General features: G+C 43.1%; 1 protein-coding gene and 1 long non-coding RNA gene across 2 annotated transcripts in view; one reads left to right on the top strand and one right to left on the bottom strand.

Annotated features, from left to right (window-relative positions):
* Positions 1 to 19,521, top strand: part of Elovl6 (ELOVL fatty acid elongase 6) — a 111,676-nt gene that overhangs the window by 37,674 nt on the left and 54,481 nt on the right. The window lies entirely within an intron of this gene.
* Positions 6,458 to 11,074, bottom strand: LOC143441917 (uncharacterized). The gene is made up of 3 exons (XR_013109669.1): positions 10,903 to 11,074; positions 10,572 to 10,700; positions 6,458 to 6,617 (listed from the first exon to the last, which is right to left on the bottom strand). It is a non-coding gene; the product is annotated as an uncharacterized LOC143441917 (long non-coding RNA).

Genomic DNA, 19,521 nt, shown 5'->3' on the forward strand with positions numbered 1-19,521 from the left:
TGTGTCCTGGTGTGTTAGTTACATTTCTCATTTGCTATGATCAAACACTGATAAAGAAGCAACATAAAGAGGAAGTATATATTGGGGGTTATAGTCAAAGGGAGAGTCCAGTGGATAGCCAGGAGACAGGATCAGGAGTGGGCTGGTCATGGTACGTCCAGTCCACAACACCTGTACCACCTTTTCTTACGATACCAAGCTTTCTTCTTTCTCAGTGGGACCCTTGTGAGACAAGGAGTTGGCTGTTGATAATTCAAAGCATTGGCATTTGATGGAAGATATTTAAAAACTAATTTTGAGAGGAGTTTAAATGACACCTTCAAGTTGGCATTTAGAAATTACTAGAGATCAGCGTCAAGACTGGTGCTTTTCAAACTCCCTAAAAAGTTTGAACTGAATGAAGGAGGTTTTGTTTCTTTTGAATTAACCTCACTGTTAGCCCAGGCTGTCTTCACCCCTCATCCTCCTGCTTCAGCTTGCCAAGGGCTGAGATTGCGATTGTTATTTTTATTAGACTTCTATTAAAGTCTGCATTTTGCTAGAAAAGTGGGGAGGAAAATCCATTTCTGTCCCCTTGTGGGTAAGGTCAAGAATGCTGTCAGGTCAGCGGGGCCAGCTGAGCCTCTGAAAGCCGCTTACATTTGCAGGGAGAAGTTCCACAGTAAGAAAAGCCCACTATTCCCTCTGAGAGTTATTTCAGGAATGACTGTGGACGGCTCTGGAGGACTTTGCTTTAAACAGAGATCTGTAAGCTCTGCTCTACTCTGTGAGACCAGACTTAAATTCCTTAAAAATTTAAGATCATAACACTTTTTAAGTATTTATGTTTAAAAAATATATAACTTATTAAATTAAGACTTAAACTTTTTTTTTTAAGATTGTAATAGTATTTCTGATTCAAACGGGAACATGACATTTGAAAACTACTGTAAGAATGTGATTTACATGAGGATAAAATGTGTCAGTTTATAGTTTATAAATCTTAAGAGAATGTTTATTTGTTTACTTATTTAAGGATGTAGCCTTTTCTTCTTTACTGTGTAGCACATCTGACCACTCTTGATTCTTATCAGTGAGTGAAGTTTTCATCCTCTGCAACAGAAAACATCTTAATTTGTCCCACTGTCTGGAGGCTTTCCCCCACACTTTATAAATAGCTCTTTATAAAAGTTGAAAGCTCTTAAGAAGAGCTGGGTGTGGTGGTGTAATGCCCCGAGTCCCAGAATTTGAGAGGAAGAAGCAGGGTAGTTACTTCAAGTTGAGGCCTGCCTGTTATATGCCCTATGCAGTCTAGGCTAACCTGGGCTAGATAGGAGCCAGACTCTCTATCTCAAAACACCAAAAATCAAACAAAACAACCTCTCAGATAAGGCTAAGAAGTAAATGCTGTTATCGTAAATACTTTCAGCAAGAAACTAAGTCACACTGAGAGGTGATGGATGGTGCATGCATACCTTGAATCCCAGCACTCTGAGATTGAGGCTTGCCTGATCTAACAGAGCTGGTTCCAGAACAGCCAAGCCAGGGCTACACAGAGAAACATTGTCTCAGTCTTATAATGCAACTCCTTTCTCACCCTTCATATTATTGAACCTGAAAAGCTTTATCAGGATGGCAGAAAGTTACCCTGGCCTGCATTCTGACTGAAGTTGCTTCCTTCTGTCTGCCAGTTGCTGCTGCTTTCTTCCAGCAGCCTGGGTTGAGAGAACACGAGGCTGTGTCACTCTTATTTCTGAACACACAAGCATTCAAACATGAGGTGGACCAGGGCTTGCACATCCTCATTTTGCAAGGAAAAAGGTTAATTTTGGAAATTTCAAACAAAGGTAAAGTTTTTGGGGAGAGTCAAATGGTCCTTTTGAAATAATGTTTCTAGGAGAGAGCAGAGAGGCCTGTGTGTCATCTAAAGCCCTCTGGAATATTTTTAGCTATCTACAGTATGCACAAAGGTGTGCTAGAGTGGTCACATGCTCGTGCACACAGTCACACTGAGGTGATCCAGTTGTCCCAGCCTTCCTTACAGAGAACCTTGCAGCAACCGCAGGACTGCGGATCCTGCAGGATCTCAGGCAGGACGCAGCCTAGACCAACACATCTAAATTCTAACTTAAACAAATTGCATGCGGATTTCCTGTGTTCAGTCACCTGTGTCCAAAATGCAGGGCACTCGGGGGTCGGGTGGCATGGCCTGGCAGGAAGGTGAGCAGGACTTTCTGGTGTTTTTCTTGAATACTTTCTTTCACTGCCTCAGAGAACCCATACTCTTTGTAAAATGAGAGAAAGGTGCCAGAGAGGTAAGGTGCGGATGAATGCAGGTTTTACAGACATAACAGTTAACAATAACAGCTAAAATATAATGCCAGGAAGCTAAGTCATAGAATCCTTTATGACATGGGTTTCTCTCAGTAGCTCTCTCACTGATAATTCTTTCAGTGAATTTTCTGGGGGAAAAAAAAAGGATGGATACAGTGGTGACAAGGAGGTGGAAAGGAGGAGACAACCTTCTATCGGAACTCTCTGGGAACTGTTCAGTAGTTCCGTCTGCCTTGAACCCAGGATTTCTCTGACTCATCCTCCAGTATGCTAAGATTACAGGCCTATCTATGTGCCCACGTTCAACTGGAAATTGTTTCTTATGGGCCAACGTAGCTAGCTACTACTAGCCTTTGAAGATACTTGGAGGGTAGAAGGAGAGCCTTGTGTCAGTCAGTAGCATCAGCCATTTAGAGTTGGACACTTCTCATGGGAATATTATACCCTGTGATGGATAGATACATCATCTCCTTTTTCTCAACAAAGAAGTAATAAGGACTTGCAGTTGTGAACTGTCCCAGCTTCTGTGGTGACTTCAGTTTGATCCCTGGAACCTACAGGGAAAGAGCCAGCTTCCAAAATTTCTCCTAGCTGCCACACACACCCTTAACACGCTTAGACACATATTATATAGACATACGATAATAATAAATGACATCAAGAAATTTAAATACCAACCAAGCAAATGTAAGATCTCTTGTTCCATAATATAAAGGCAGCGTTGGCTCAGAAGGAAAAAAAGGTTAGTTTGTTTAGTAGTAACCGTTCCTGCTCTCACAAGCCCGTTCTCTTCTGACACTGAGTACCTCGGGGCCTGGCGGCGCTGACTCGTGATGAGTCAGTGTGTAAAACCAACCATTCCATTGATGTTCTAATTAGTTGTGAGCTTTTTGGCAATAATTACACACAGGCTCAACACACCCACGTGTATCTACCGTATTGGTACCCCAATGCTGATCTTATTGGTGACTTCTTAATGCATCAGTGATACTAGAATACTTTCTAAGCTCCAAGTACTTCCTCAGGAACTTATGCCATCAAGAGATACACAGACATTCAGGACTGGGGAGATAGCTTGGTAGGTCAAGTACTTGGTTGGCCAGCATGAGGACATTGTGATAGATCCCACATAAGAGAAGCTAGGAATGGTGGCACATGCTTGTAATTCCAGCATGGAGGAGAAAGAAGAGGAAGAGGAGATGAAGAGACTGGAGGGTTTCTGGAACTCTTAGACTAGCTAGAACTTAATCAGCCAGTGAGAGACTGTCCCCCAAAATTAAAGTGGAATGACACCTAAGGCTGTTCTTTGTCATACACACTTGGGGGGGGGGGGGCATGCACACACATCCCCCCATACACACACAATCACACACACAATTCCATACACAATCACCAAACAATGCAAGGATCTTTTTAACTCAAAGAGGATCCAAAATAATTTAAACAATGTCAAAACATAAATTTTAAATATTCTGTTAAATATTCATTTCTGGAGAGATGGCTCAGTGGTTAAGAGCACCGGCTGCTCTTCTAGAGGACCTGGGTTCAATTCCCAGTACCCACACCAACCAGTTTGTATGTAATTCCAGTTCTAGGGGATTGGATGTTGTCATCTGGTCTCCCTGGGCAAGCACACACAAGCTACACAATCATCCATGCAGACAGACAACCTAGTCACATAGAATAAAAAAAAAAATGGTAAGCCAGAAGATTGGGGTTGTTTGTTTGTTTGTTTGTTTGTTTATAAACTGTTGATAAATTATTTCAGAAAGGGGCTGATGGAGCCATATGAGTTAAAGGTGCCAGCTGTGGTGCCAGGAAATATTGACACATAAATGCAAGCTCGTCAGCAAAAATTGATACACAAAAGAATGGCTTGCATTTCATTGTGACCAGTGTATTTGTTGGATTGAGAACCACTTTGAACAAGTCGAGGTCCATTGATGCAAAGAATCCCAAACTGGGAAGAGTTCATTTCTCGTGGCACGTCTGTTCAAGTTTGGCAGGCCAGGCGATGAGAAGGCTGCGTGAGGGAGTTTTATCATTTGCATCGTCGGGGTTATTTCAAAATGCCTTGAAATAGGATGCTGAGAAAGAAAGACTAGCTTCTATTTAAATTTCTAGTTTTCAACACTCAGAAGTGCTTTTTTCATCTCATGATGTACTTGCTTTAAAGAAAATTAAGAAAGTTTAAACAAACTTCCTAAGCCCGTAGGTCTTTGACAAAGAATCCATTCATTTGCCTATCAATTACTTCTGCCTTGCTTGCACCATTCACACAGGCTGCCATGTCTCAGGAAGAGAAGCAAGTGCCACTTCAAAATATCCTGAGAGCGAGTGTGCAGCTAGTCTATTTGTCAGTCCCCCATCCTCCTACCCCCTTCGATTGCTCCGCATCCCAACTTTGACAAGTCTGAGGTATCATCTCTGCCTTAGACAAAATGTCGGTGATAGAATTTGAGGTCTAGAAAGACTTCAAACCCATGCTGTTTCATTCCTAAAGCCACGTCCCATATTTAATAAGAATGGTGTAGCGTTCTGTCATTGTGCTGGTTTGCCACTCAGTGAGGATAGACTGGTCTGCAACTCCTCAAGGGCCAACTGGTCTTGATTAAAAAGCCATTTCCTAAGTTGAGTACCAGCAGCCTCCTTCCTTGGGTATCCAGTGCATTTGGGTGTCTCATCTTTTGGATTAGTGGTCGAGAAACTGGTGAGAATTGCCCCACTGGTTGGGCTGGTTCTCCTTGATTTCTACCAGTCCAATTAGCCAAGACCTGGGTCCTGGTTCCCTTCACACATCTGTCCCTCTCTTGATTTATGTCTGCCCCTGAGTCTGCCTGTCCTGCTAACCACCATCAGAAAGACAATTCACCTCCACCCTGGACCACCGAAGTCTTTACCCCAGCCACCATCACTGTGGCTACATTGTAGCCTGCTGAGCGTCAGTGGTCTCAGGCCCTGTCATGGCTATCACACACTTCTCTGAGCTTATGCTGAGCAAGGTAGTTTAGATCATGGCAGGAAAGGGAGTGGCTTCTGGATGACCAGAAGGGAAGAAACGCTTTCAGCAGTCCTATGTCTTTTGTCATTTAAATGACATCTTCTTAAGTGCTGGCCTCTCCTCCATCTTTAACTGCATGTTTTTTGGCACCCTTCCTTTTCACAGCGATACAATTACTCCATTTGGAATTAGTTCAGCTTTTCAAAGCAAGCAGAGTCTGTTGAAAGAGTTGGTAATTCTATTAGTCTGATTTTGTGGTAAACACCTTGATCAAAAATAACTAGGGAAGAAAGGTTTAATTGGCTTACGCTATTCGATTACAGTTCATCCTGAAGAGAAGCCAGGGCAGGGACTCAAGGCGGTAACCTGGAGGCAGGAACAGAGAGACACCAAGGAGGAACACTGCTTATCCGGCTTACTCCTTTTGACTTGCTTCACCTGCTTTGTTACACAGCCCAGGGCCACCTGCCCAGGCTTGGTACTACCCGAATTGAATTAAGCCCATCCATATTAATCAAGTTGATAAAATAAGGAAGTGGAGATATTTTTCTCAATTGAGTTTCTTCTCAGGTGTCTCTAGCTTATGTCATGTTGGCCAACCCCCAACCCCACCCCACCCCACCCCCCCCAAAAAAAAAGGAAAAAAAAAAACCCACTAACTGTTGGTAATGAATGGTCTTTTGAGTGGTGATGGTTATCCTTGTAGAATACTCTAGTAAGAGAATAACTGCTTCCATCCAAGTTCATTGTGTCTTCCACCCATTCTTTCTGCAAACAGCAGGAGGAGTGTTGAGGTAGGACTTTGAGTCACCAAGCACACTGATGGCTAGCCAGTGTTCAGCTAGGGAACATTCCCCTGAGATGGTCTTACTCATCAAAGAATCGGAAAGGAGGCGGGCACACAGGATCTTTATACCAGTATAGTTCTTAAGCATCGAGCCAAATATTTTGGTTTACGATAGAAGAGAGCCTTTCTATGTGATGTATTCATAGCTACTCCCTGTAGCTCTGCATTCCTTTCGAGAGTATCTACATAAAATGCAGGCATGTCTGGTTCTGTGGGTGTTTCCTGCAGAAACTAGTGATGACAGGAATTGTTCTTATCTATTGTGCCCTAGAAAATGTGTGTGTCTTAGTTAGGGTTTCCATTGCTGTAAAGAGACACCATGACCAAGGCAACTCTTATAAGGACAACATTTATTTAGGGCTGGCTTACAAGTTCAGAGGTTCAGTGACCATTATCGTCAAGGCAGGAATCCAGGCAGACATGGTGCAGGAGGAGCTGAGAGTTCTACATCTTGTTCTGAAGGGAAACAGGAGGAGACTGTCTTCCAGGCAGCTAGGAGGAGGGTCTCAAAGCCCACCTCAACAATGACACCCTTCCCCCAACAAGGCCATATCTACTCCAGCAAGGCCACACCTCCTATAGTGCCATTCCCTGGGCCAAGCACATTCAAACCACCTCACTGTGACAGTCAACATTGTGCCATCAAATTGCTTTGTTTGCTTCTTAGTTTAAATTTTTTTTCAAGACTCCTCTTATATTATGGTAGTGTGAAAGTGACTCATCTTACACTCTTGTAACTGTGCGTGTGGTTCCTTTTTTAAGGTGGAAAACAAAGTCTTTAATTGCAGCATTGATAAGATTTTAGTGTGCATCTAAATATCACAGGGAATCCCATGAAATGTGGATTCTCAGGATGTTTATAGAAAGCAACACAGATTCTTTCCTTAGATAATGTTGATATAGAACTGCCATCTTCATCCTTTTTTTTTGTTTTTGGAAAAAAAAAAACATTTTTAGGGTGGGTATTTCTATATAAACTAAAAGTTTAAAGCCAGTCCGTGAATGCAAATATATTGTATTTGAAATTGGACTAACAAAATGAAGGATCTGTAATATGTGTCAAAAATCTTCAGAGGCAGATTAGGGTTGGAGTTGGTCAAGTACTTGCCCAGATTACATGAAGTCCTGAGTTAGATAAACTGCATGTGCTTGTTGTATAGGCATCATTAAATCTTTTAAATCATTAAGTCATCCCAGCACTCAGGAAGTGGAAAGAGGGGGAATCAGAAGTTCAAAGTCATCCTCAGGAGAATCAGGAGTTCAAGGACATCTTTAGCTATGTAGTGCATTTGACAGCAAGCCCACCACAAGATTCCCTGTCCCACAAAATAAGAGAATTTTTTTTTTTTTCAAAAGCTCTCTAGAGGAGGAAACATACTTTGGGGACCTTTGTGATCTGTTCCTGGAGTATTTGGTGGCATTTGCTTAAGAAGTTGTATGTTGGTTGGCATTCAACTCCTTCCCACAGTCGAACACTCCTCAGGTCATTTCTTAGTACCAAAACATGTGAAGGACCCCTGTCTTTCTATGGAAGCCTACTAACTGTTCAGTTTCCTGTTTTCTACATAGGGTAAACTTTCTGTTTCACACATCTCTTGGTGGAGAGGCAACTGATGGATCACCATCCCCTGGATTGAAGCTGTAAACTTAGTCGTGAGACTTTGGGCAGTCAGGAAGCCTATAGCATGTTTGAAATCCTTACTTCCCCTTGGCAAAATGTTGGATAACGCTTGGAAACTACTAGCTCAGCGACTTCCCAAACATCTTCCAGTTTCTGTAGTGGCTACAGTCTCTTCCTTATCTCCTACTATCATTTTTAAATGTTGCTCATAAATATATAGCCTGCTGTAAAATTTTTAGTGATTTTTTTTTTTTCCCATACAAAAAAATGTGAATTTTTATACCTAAGCTGAGGCTCGTGAGAGCCAGGAGCTCCTGGGTGGTCTTATCAATCTGTGTTGTATGAGCATGTTTCCAACCCTGTGGTGTTTCCTGTTCTCCCTGGAGAACAAGAGAATCACAAAGGACTAGAGAGCCGGAAGCATGAAACAGACATAGTTTTTAGGGAAGAGTTTACCATGAAGACAAACAACAATACAAAGGGGGCGGGGCAAGGGCACTTGCTGCTCTTTGAGAAGACCCAAGTTCAGTTCCCAGCACTTACATGTCCACCACAACCATGTGCGACTCCAGTTCCAACTCCATTTTTGGAATCTGTCCACCAGAAACAGGCAGACACACATAGTACACACACATACATGCAGGCAAAACAAATACTGATACACACAAAATAATAAAATCATTTAAAAGGAAAAAGTGGAGGAACTTACTGTATATAAAGGTCTCTGTGTATTGGAGCTGACACAGCTGAGACACCATCAGCTCCCAGCACCGTGGAACATGTTATTTTTATATTTTAGGGACGATTCCATGTCAAATCCTAATGTTCTTCGTGTACTCATCAGAAATTAAATATCAGCCTACGTTCCTACCTGGTTGTAATGGCTGGTTTTGTGTTAACTTGAAACACAAGCTAGAGTCATCACAGAGGGAAGAGCCTTAGTTGGGGAAATGCCTCCAGGAGATCCAGCTGTAAGACATTTTCTCAATTCACAATCAATGCGGGAGGGCCCAACCCGTTGTGGATGATACCATCCCTGGGCTGGTGGTCCTGGGTTCTATAAGAAAACAGGCTGAGCAAGCCATGTGACGCAGGCCAGAAAGCATCTCTTCTCCATGGCCTCTGCATCAGCTCCTGCTTCCAGGTTCCAACCCTGCTTGAGTTCCTATCCTGACTTCCTTTGGTACTGAACAACAATATGGAAGTGTGAGCTCAATAAACCCTTTCATCATCCCCAACTTGCTTTTTGGTCATGGTGTTTCTTTGCAGTAAAAGAAACTTTAAGACAATGATAAAGAGATGTTAGTTTTTTCCATTTAAAAAAAAATATGTATGTCTGTGTGTGTCTATGTATGGTTGTGGGCGTACAGGCCAGAGGCATTGAATCAACCTGGAGTCATAGTCACTTTTAACTACTCCATCTCTTCAGTGCTATTAACTAATTAGATTTAAGGGTGTAAGGAGCCTGGAAAGAGATAAGTCATTTTGTGGACTCTGAAGGAAACAGGTGGGAAATCCATTTGAGAAATAGTCAGAAAACCATTAATTAATTTAAAGAGATTTTATGTTGGTATAATTAATAACTTTTTGAGAAAGTATGCTCATAATTAAAAGATAGTTTATACTGAAAAGCCAATAGACTACAGTGTGTGGGGGGAAATGGTGATTGACTAGCCAACCCATCTCCCAGTCATGGGGCATTAAATGTTATAAAATTAGCCTGGAGTCAGTAATTAGGTCATGATTAGGTAAAAGCCATGATCTGTCCTGAGGAGGAAGAACCAATTTGATTATCAAGAGGGAGTGAGTTAATTGAACTTTCTGGTTGTTACATTAATTATTAATTACTCTGACTGTATTATCACAGTCTCCTTAGGTAGACTAACTGTAGAGACTTGACAGCCTCAGCAGTCAGCGGCTACAGTTCTGGCAGGCCCACATGGAGAACACAGTTGCATCTGTAAATTTTATTTAGATCGGAAAAGCTAGCTCAGCCAATTTCTTTATTTTTTGAGGCTATTTATTTTAAAATTTTTTCCTTATTTTTATGTGTATGGCTGTTTTGTCAGAATGTATGTCTGCATCACTGTGTGTCTGGTGTCCGAAGAGGCCAGAAGAAGGCATCTCAGATCCATTTAGGACTGGAGTTTCAGGCAGTTATTAGCTGCCATGTAGGAACTGGGAATCGAACCCTGGTCCTCTGGAAGAACAGCCAGTGCCATCTCTCCAGCCTGCTGGTAATTTCTTTTAAAGCAATGAGTCTCAACCTATGGGTTCTGAACTTTTGGGGGTTGCCTAAGTCCAGTGGAAAACACAGATGTTTTTGTTACAACTTAATAACAGTAACAAAATTACAATTCTAGCAAGCCAGCGGTGGCGCAGCGGCTAAGGTAGCTGCCTGCAGAGGGCAAGCCCGTGCCCTTTGCTCTCTCTCTCCCGTTCAGATCCTGCTTTCCCCTTGTGACTCTGCCTGAGTTTCATGGGGAAAAAAAAATTACACTTCTGAAGTAGCAATGAGAATAATTTTATGGGTGGGGTCACAACAACCTGAGGAGCTGTATTAAAGGGTCTCAGCATTGGGAAGATTGAGGACCGCTATTTTAAAGATATGGGCAGATTTCCATTGACCCTGTGATATCACTCTACACATTAGTAAAGGGCAGGATATCCAGGATGAAGTTCACCACACCTCAGAAACCGGAAGAAACCTGGGCGGATGATAGTTGACAGATAAAAAGCAAGGTCAGCTTTGCAATAAGACATCAGACCCCTTCCGATCCTGCACTCACCGTCCATCCAGTTCCAGCTCAGTGGGAATAGCAGCGATGCTGGCATGCTGGCTGCACAGTTATCCTCTCAGTGAAGAATGTTATCAGTAAGCACTTTCGCTTGGTAATCCAAATGGCGTCGGACTTTGTCTTAAAAAAAAATTTTTTTTTTTTAAGTTAACAAAAAGAAATAATGCATTCTTAAATTCTAGAATACAAAATAGAAATAGTGTTTAAGAGTCTCAGGAAACACGTGTATCAATCAATTCCTTTTGAGTTTCAAAGCCCAGTCCAATGTCACTATTAAACACAGGCTGGAAGAGACAGGAAGGATAAGACCCTGCCCCCTCACCTACAGCTTCTATGCCAGAACCTGCAGACACTCCGAGCTTGCTTTGAATCAGGGAGGATTCGCTTTTTACAGCGTGCTAAATCAGGCAAAACGCACATGGTTGAAAAGTGAGGTCTTAAATACAACAGACAGGGAGGAAATTGCAGATCCAACGTTCACTTCCACAATCTAAACTGTGAGCATACCACCAATTATTGTTCCTCGGGAGGATGAAATTCTTTAGAGTCCAGAGACCATGTCCTTGGATTGAAGGGAGGTGCAAACTACCCCCTGTATTTCCCACCCCCCTGCTATAGCAGAAAGGATTCCTCTGTGGGGATGTGGTAACTTTTTCTTGTGAAGAAAATACATGGAAAAGTATTTCAAAATAGTAGAGTGAAACAGCATTTGGGGAATTCAATCAGGAAACATCCCATTCAGACAGGAGAGCTACTCAGTTTAGTATCAATAATTTCATTATACCAGAATGAAGAGGGAGACATTTTGCCCATGAGGAAATTAGATAAGAAGCATAGGTCTTCTGTAATCTTATCAGGTTTCCTTTTTTGGTGACAGACTGCCAACTCCCTGGGCTGTGATGCAAAGAGTATTAGCATTCAGCCAGCACTCGCAAGAGATCCTAGTGCCACCATTAGAAAAAGGCTCGGTGCCAGTTGTGGTTTATTAAAGTCACTTTCTCAGACAACCTGTGTTGCTGCAGCCATTTGAGTGACCATTCAGGGAGTGGGGGTTCGAATAGTGTGCACGGAGTCAGAAAAATGGAGCCAGGAGATGAAAAGGCCTCCAAGGGGGAAGATAGAGGCAGTGCCGATGTTTCCGTTAGTGAGTCCGTTTCGTGAAAGACAAGTCAGTTCTGAGGCTCACTAGGAAGTGCCAGCCCTGTCCTCTTGTCCTCATCACAAGTGACCCAGAGAGCAGAGGGCTGAGAGCCAGTTATGGAAGAAGGACACACAGGAGTCAGTGCAGTGGCGTGTGGTGGAAGGATGTGCCCTGGATGGTGGCAGCAGGTGAGCATTGTGAGGAATGCCAGGCGGTCATGGGACAGCCAGTGAGCAGCCTAAAGGATGAGTTATGGAAGGCGCACCGTCTCTTGGTGCGCGGGTTCGAGTCCCGCCGTGTCCCGTTTCCCACGTCTCGTGGGAAAAAAAAAAAGGATGAGTTATGGAAGATTTCCCTGTCAGGGGAGGGTTAGGATAGGACACAGCCATCTATCATGTAGAGATTGCAAAATAGGTTACAATCAAGTAGGGGAGTGAGACAGCCTGCAAGGGAGGTGACCCCAAGTCTATTGCAGCTTGTTAGTTGTTGAGAATGTATAAAGTAGACTGGGGAAGACAAGCAGAGCTCAGGTATGGTCCTGCCAGGGCAGGGGAAGCCTAGCCCAGCAAAGCTAACATCTTCTTCACAATTGTAAACCAAGGGAAAGATGGCTGTCAACAAAGTGCCCACCACATGTCATGAGGACCTGAGTTTGGATCCCTCGTCCTGGGGGAAAAAGAGAGGGGAGGACCCAGGCCTTCGGTGGATCCAGATTTCCACTGAGAGCTCCTGCTCCAAAAAAAATAAGGCAGAGAAGAATTGAGAAATGCATGGAACCTTGATCTCTGGCCTCAGAACATACATGTACACATGTGTGTGTGTAGATGTGCACACAGACAGCCACATGAATCTGGGCACACACATGATGCTGAGTCAAGGATGCTCTTTTGATAGGTAAAGTGGCATTTCTTTGGGGGGGGGGGGCGTTGAGACAGGGTTTCTCTGTATAGCCTTGGCTGTCCTGGAACTCACTCTGTAGACCAGGCTGTCCTGGAACTCAGAAATCCGCCTGCCTCTGCCTCTGCCTCTGCCTCTCAAGTGCTGGGATTCAAGGCGTGGGCCACCACTGCCGGGCGTGGCATTTCTTTTATAACAGATTTTTTTTTTGCCTTTGCTTTTAGACCAATTCCCAAAAGACAAAGTAGACAGAGGAGGGAGGAAGTTTATGTCCAGAGAGCATGGAGAAAAACCTTGATGTGTTTGATGTGTGTGCTTATTCTCACAAAACGTATGCCCCAAATCATCTCAATAGACAAAGAGGTAGCTTCAGAGTCGCCTAAGCTGCCATAGCAGTCAACACATGCCTGCCTCCGAAGAGTGAAATACTGACAAAACCTCCAAAGGGGTTGAAAAGCAACTAGTTCTCAAATAAAAATATCCTGGGTTCCATTCCAGTGAACATTCTTGGATTTGAATTTTTTTTTTCATTGCCTAATTTAAACAGCTCGTGTAGAAAATAACTTCATTTTGTTGTTTCCTTAATTAATATGCACATCCTCAAAAAATGCAACCTGGCCATAGTCTCGCTATTTTTCTTAAAATTTAAGCGTGACAATTGCCTTGAGATAAAACTTAGTAACCCCAGTTTCTGGTATGAGGGATGGACTGTACTCAGTAGCAGTGTGTCTGCGTCAGTAGCTGTGACATGTAGTTAATTCCTGGTATCCTGTACTGAAGCGTTGGCAATACTGGCATGTCAGACTTCTGTGCTTGATCTGTGATGGTGTTGGCTCACCATGGTTAGGAAGCAGGAGTTTGGCACACTGTGGGCTGTGTGCCATCCCCACCAGTCAAGTGATGGCTGTTTTCAGCTCCTGATAAAGACATTCTGGTTTTCAGGTTCTCTGGAATGCAATGCATCTCCTTCTCTGTGGACCTCCTTCTTCCATCTAGGCTGTCTTCTGTAACGCCAGTGTATTTGCCATTTTTTGGCGAGACATTTTCATTCTCCTGTTAAAGCCTTCCCACATCACATACAGAACCTTGTCTACTTTGCTGATGAATAATTTATTGTTGGGTTACTTTTATTTGTTCGTTGCATAACACCGATCTCTCCTGGTCACCAGGACAAGCTCTGTGAGGCTCATGTCAGTGACCAATCTTGTTCAGCACAGTGTAACCAGCACTCACATAGGGCCTACCAAGATGCTACATCTCCAGAAGTATTTGTAGAAGGAGGACAGCAGAAACCCATGATGTGAGGAAGAGAGGGGTTGTCATTTGAGTGGTGTTTGACAGTTTGGTTTCTAAAAGTTGCAAGGGGATCCCTTAGTGAAGGAATGTCACAGTTAAGTGACAGTGAGTAGCAGTTGCATTATCTATTTCCTTGGCAATGTGAGTACACCTGTCTTCATCCCAGCTGGAGCACCAGCAGCTGACCGAAAGCCAATTTGAGTCAAGTCCAATTTAGTGAACCATTGGGTTTAATTAGGCTTACTTACAGGAACATGGGTTGGCGGTTACTTGAGTAGGCAATTTTATAGACTATGAAAGACAAGTGCTACCTATTAACACCCCCAGCAACCATTAAACCTGGGAGTCATGCTCCTAGCACCACCATCTCATGAGCCATATGTGTCTTGCATGCCACCGCATGCACTGCGTGAGCCCTCCCTTTCCTCTGGAAGGAAGTGTTAGTGGTCCCTTGTGAGTGGTCTTTCAGTTGGTTGTGATGCGAAGGTGGCCGGTGCCATCCCTGGAAGTCAGACAGCCTCTGTAAGCTATGTTGCATAGGGAGCTGGAAGGCTCTATTATAAGGATTTAAGCAGAAGCTGTAGGAAGAGCAAAGAACTTGCTGAGGTTGTCTTTTGCTGTGCATTGTAATGTTAATACTGACCCTCTGGATCTGGATCTGCCAAGGGAACGAGAGAGCATCCTCACACACAGACCAAGGGATGCTGTGTAACTTTGCTCCTTAAGTTAAAACTATCGGTTAAATAAAGATGGATGACGGCCTATAGCTGGGTAGAAGAGAGGTAGGTGGAGTTTTTGTTCCTGGCCTTGGGGTCTGTGGAGGACCATAAGGGAGGAAAAAAGAGAGAGTGGAGCGAGAAGACACCACAGGGTAAGGAATCATGAAAACTGGCCATGAGGGCTGGCCTAGGTGGAACATGGCAAATCATATCTCAGAGTTATTGGCAGGGAGGTTAGCATAGCATAGAGGTTTGATATCTGCTCAGCTCTAGTGCTTTAAAAGGGCTCATTATAAATACAAAGGTTGTGTGCCTTTTAGATAGGAACTGAGTGATCATTGGTGGGGCAGAAACCTGATTGAGATTCTTATTTCCAACAGCAGAACTCATCTGGCCTTGAACCCGGATCTGTAATGCATTAGTCATTAATTGGTCCATTTTCTGATTCCATTTGCTCTTAACCTGTGAAAAGCTACCATTTTGCTTCATGGCACTGATATGGGCTTCCATTAATTCCCAACATCATCAGTGAGTCACAGCTCAGTCTCATCATTCCTGAAGACAACTGTCTAGGATTTCTGGGTAGCCCAACAACAGAAAGTGCTGTTGGCGTGGAACACCTATGTTGTCAAGGAAATTTAGTGTTAGAATTTTGTGAATTCTGTTATCCTATTACTATTGGTATACAGTTAAACATTCCACAGATTCTATCGATAAATAAGAGGAATCTGTTAGTACTGCCTTAGCTCTACCTCTTTCACTTAGATTTAATGAGTAATAAAAGTGTTTGCTTATCAAACCCCAGGGATGCTGATGTTCCAGAGTGAGGCTTTTCTAGGCGAAAGGTCAGTTGGCTCCATTTCTGAGTGACTTTGACCTTGCCTTCTCAGCCTTACCCCAGAGCACGGTAGCCAGGATAATGAATATAAGACTATGCAGTCACAAAGGTTTTTGTGTTTTATAACAACAAAATTCTGTTGTCAAGGAAATCTGTGTAATGTTAGTATTTTGTGAATCCTGAAAACCTATACCTATAAACCTATAATGTTCTATAACCTAAACCTATAATGTTCTATTACTATCGTTATAGTGCTAAAAGAAAATCTATAGTTAAAAATTCCAGTGACTAGCTAGTCACCTCAGTCATTGCTTCTCAGAAAGGTTGCTTTAATCCTGGATCCAAGTCGAAATCATTGGTGTCTAGTTCTTTCTAGAACTCACAGCTGTTCTTATAAGCCCTAAAGTCTGAAGTCCTCTTGATTTTCTAGTCTTCTAACGAAGTAAGAACAATTAGGTTTTATTTGTTGACATATCTGTATGTGAAGAGGCATATATTTAAAACTTCCAGAGTCACTAATTTCCTTTCCCAGCTTTGATGTGTGTGCTATTTAATGTCATGGTGCCCTTGGCCTTCCAGCAAGAAAGAACAGGGTGGTGGGCAATTCTGCAGTTACGTGGTTCCACAGCTCTTTAACTAACAGTCCCAGAAAACACTGGGAGACTTATGTGATCGTGTTTCTTTTCAGGCCTTCATTTTCCTTGATTTCCACCTTCCTCTTCTACCCCGTCCTTGAGGTTGTGTTTGGGTACAGGGGAGGCATTTGTTAATTTAGCCTCAAAGAACGGTTCTAAGAAGAAACACTTGGGGACTTTAAGAAGAAATACTGAGGAACTTGAAATACAAAGGTGAAATGAACTCAGAAAACCTTGACTGATCCGGAGCCAGCTGTTCTAAGGGTCATGCTCACTTGGTAATCTGGAGCAGCCAGAATAATTAAGGGAGTGTTGGCCCATGGAAGCTCTTCAGGGGAAACTGAAGCAATAATCATAACCTCGGGCATTTGTGTCTCTAACTTTATTTCATCTTAGGTCATTATATCTGTTGATAATCCTGGCTTGCTTAGAAGACAGATGTATTTCCTTTATTGCTTCTTACATGTTTCTAAAGCTTTAGTTAAGTTATCCAATAATGAGTGGACATTTTATTAAATAAAGGCAACCATAGAATTGTACGCATTCTGTTAAGAAGTGGTATCGGCACTGTAGGACTGACTGGGCCTCACCGTGAAACCCAAAGTCCTTTGCATTTGTCCTCATGTAAAATGCAGAAACATCAGAGATTTTTGTCACAAAGTGAATGAGAACTTAAGAAATTTTATTGAGAAATCAGACCAGATTTACACCAAGGATTTCGAAATGTCTATAAATAAAAACAGTAACAGGGCAAAGAATGCATAGAACACAGGCCTTCTGTTATATGTGTGTGTTTGAAAGAAGGTTGTACTATGTAGCTCTGCCTGTCCTGGAACAGGCTAGACCAGGATGACCTCAAACTCACAGAAATCCACCAGCCTGTCTCCTAAGTGCTGCTGGGATTGAAGGCATGGGCCACCACACATGGCCAATTAACTACTTCTAAACAAACACATCTCAGTGGGTATATGTACAGTGTCCATGATGAATGCTTTGGGGATCTTTCTTATTAACCCAGGTGTAATCAATAAACTCCTAGCGACATATCCAGGTTCAGGAAAAAAAAAGATTCATTTCTTTCTGCTGGGGGTCTAATGCACATTCTTGTCATGTTAATAATGGCAGAAGTTGGATCTTTGTAAACCTCATGCTAAGTTATGATCATTTCCCCCTCCTGGTTCTTATATTTGATTCTTTGTTATCCGTGGTGCCCGCTCTGAACACTGAATTACCTGTGGTACTTGGCACCTGGTCAGACTAGTATTGAGACTAAGAGGATTCCACTTGGGGGAAGCCTTGATCAAGGTTATAAGACAGGAAGGAAAAGTGAAGGGAGAAAGGGAGAGCCAGCTCCAGAATGTTCCTTCCATTACCTGCCTTCTTTCCCACAGAGGACTTTCTTTACCTGCTGTGGCGCGTCCCTGGGTTTGATGTAGGGCATCTGCCTTGCTTCCCCTAGGCTGCTCAGTAGTTCCTCGGAACCATCAGTCACATGACCATCAGTATCGAACTTCATATCATCCAGCTCTGACCTTTCTCCCATTTGCCAGTTCAGTTGTCATCTCTACCCTCTAAGTTGCTAGCCTAGGCTTTGGAATCATACACAAGCCAGTTAGACCCCAGAGTTCCCACTGTTTACTGTTTTGTAAACTTGGGCAGGTCACACCAGACATGGTGCCAGAAATTCTGTCCTCCAGTGGGGACGGTGTATGAAGCTAAGCCGGTGGGGAGCTGAGAGGGATATCAGCATCAAGTTCTTAGCAGAAGGCTCTGGTAGGCATCCTCAGTTACTGTTTTATTATGTAACCCCGACTTGCCTTGAACTCACAGAGATCCCCCTGCCTCTGCCTCCTGAGTATGCACAAGATTAAAGGTGTGCACCACCACACCCAGTCCTACGTCTTCATTCTTAGTCCTGTGGTGATTCATCTCCAACCAACTGTATTCAATAGAAATAACCCATATCCATGATCCATGTCTGTCACTGAGATGTGTGTGTGTGTGTAGAGAGAGAGAGAGAGAGAGAGAGAGATACTGACATACAGATATACGACTTAACCTAGAATTCAAGGTCCTTCTCCATTCTGTTCAAATTGTTCCTCTGCCTTCTTCAGCACATCCTGTCAGCTGACTTTTCAAGGCAGATGCTCCTTTGCTCTTGTATTATTCTTCATTCTAGAATATACTTTCCAGCCAAGGTACTTGTCCTAACAGCCTGAAAGCCCACACCTGACTTAGATTTTCCTTTCTGTGTCTGACCGTGTTCTCCCATGGGCCACAGTTACTATTAGAGACTAGAAATGGTTTCACTTTCCTCCATTTTGTTTGTTTTTGTTTCTTGAGACAGGGTTTTGCTGTGCAATGCTGGCTGTCCTGGAACTCCCTCAGTAGACCAGGCTGGCCTCAAACTCAAGAGATCTGTCTGTCTGCCTCTGCCTCATGAGTGCTAGGATTATAGGCTATTCGTCACCGGCAGGTTCTCTCCCTACATTTAAAATGGTGCTTAGTCACTGGCAAAGCCTGGAGGATTACTAGGGGGATCAGAACAAAGTATCAGTATGAAGTCAGATATGCTTTCTTACTGTTTCAGTATTTGAATTGATATTCAGATAATTCTACTAAACATGCGAGGGGCATCTTCTGATCAGTAAAACTTTGCCATTCCCAGCACAACTGCCCTGTTTTATTATGTGCATCCGACACTTACCATAATGACAGAGCCATTGGTCTTCAGGATTGTTTGGTCATTTCTTTCTGTCTCCCACTAGAATGTTTTATCTCCCAGTAGAGCTCAAGGATTTTAACCTTTAGCCAAATCTCTAAATATTTGCTGAGCCAATGAATAGGTGAATAAAATAATTGTAGTCTACTCTGCGAAAGGGTTATAGGTGGGGTCTGGAGAGATGGCTCAGCAGTTCAGAGCACTGACTGCTCTTCCGGAGGTCCTGAGTTCAATTCCCAGCAACCACATCATGGCTCACAACCATCTGTAATGGAATTCGATGCCCTCTTCTGGTGTATCTGAAGACAGTGTACTCATATACATTAAATAAATCTTTAAAGGAAAAAGAAAGTGTTACAGGTGTTATTAGTTCCATTTTTCTAAAGCATGCAAGCACCCTGACATCACTGACTGATTTTTTTTCTTAAATCTCTCTTTAAATTCTCTCTCTCATTCTCTCTCTCTCTCTCATTCTCTCTCTCTCTCTCTCTCTCTCTCTCTCTCTCTCTCTCTCTCTCTCTCTCTCTTCTCCCTCCCTCCCTCCCTCCCTCCCTCCCTCCCTCCCTCCCTCCCTCTCTGTGTGTGTGTGTGTGTGTGTGTGTGTAGATGCAGGAGCTTCCAGAAGTCAGCAGAGGGCATTTGACCACCACCCTGGGCTGGGATTCGGGTTAAAGATGGCTGAGAGCCACCGTT

Source organism: Arvicanthis niloticus, chromosome 4 (genome assembly GCF_011762505.2).
Source record: "Arvicanthis niloticus isolate mArvNil1 chromosome 4, mArvNil1.pat.X, whole genome shotgun sequence".
Taxonomy (NCBI): Eukaryota; Metazoa; Chordata; class Mammalia; order Rodentia; family Muridae; genus Arvicanthis; species Arvicanthis niloticus.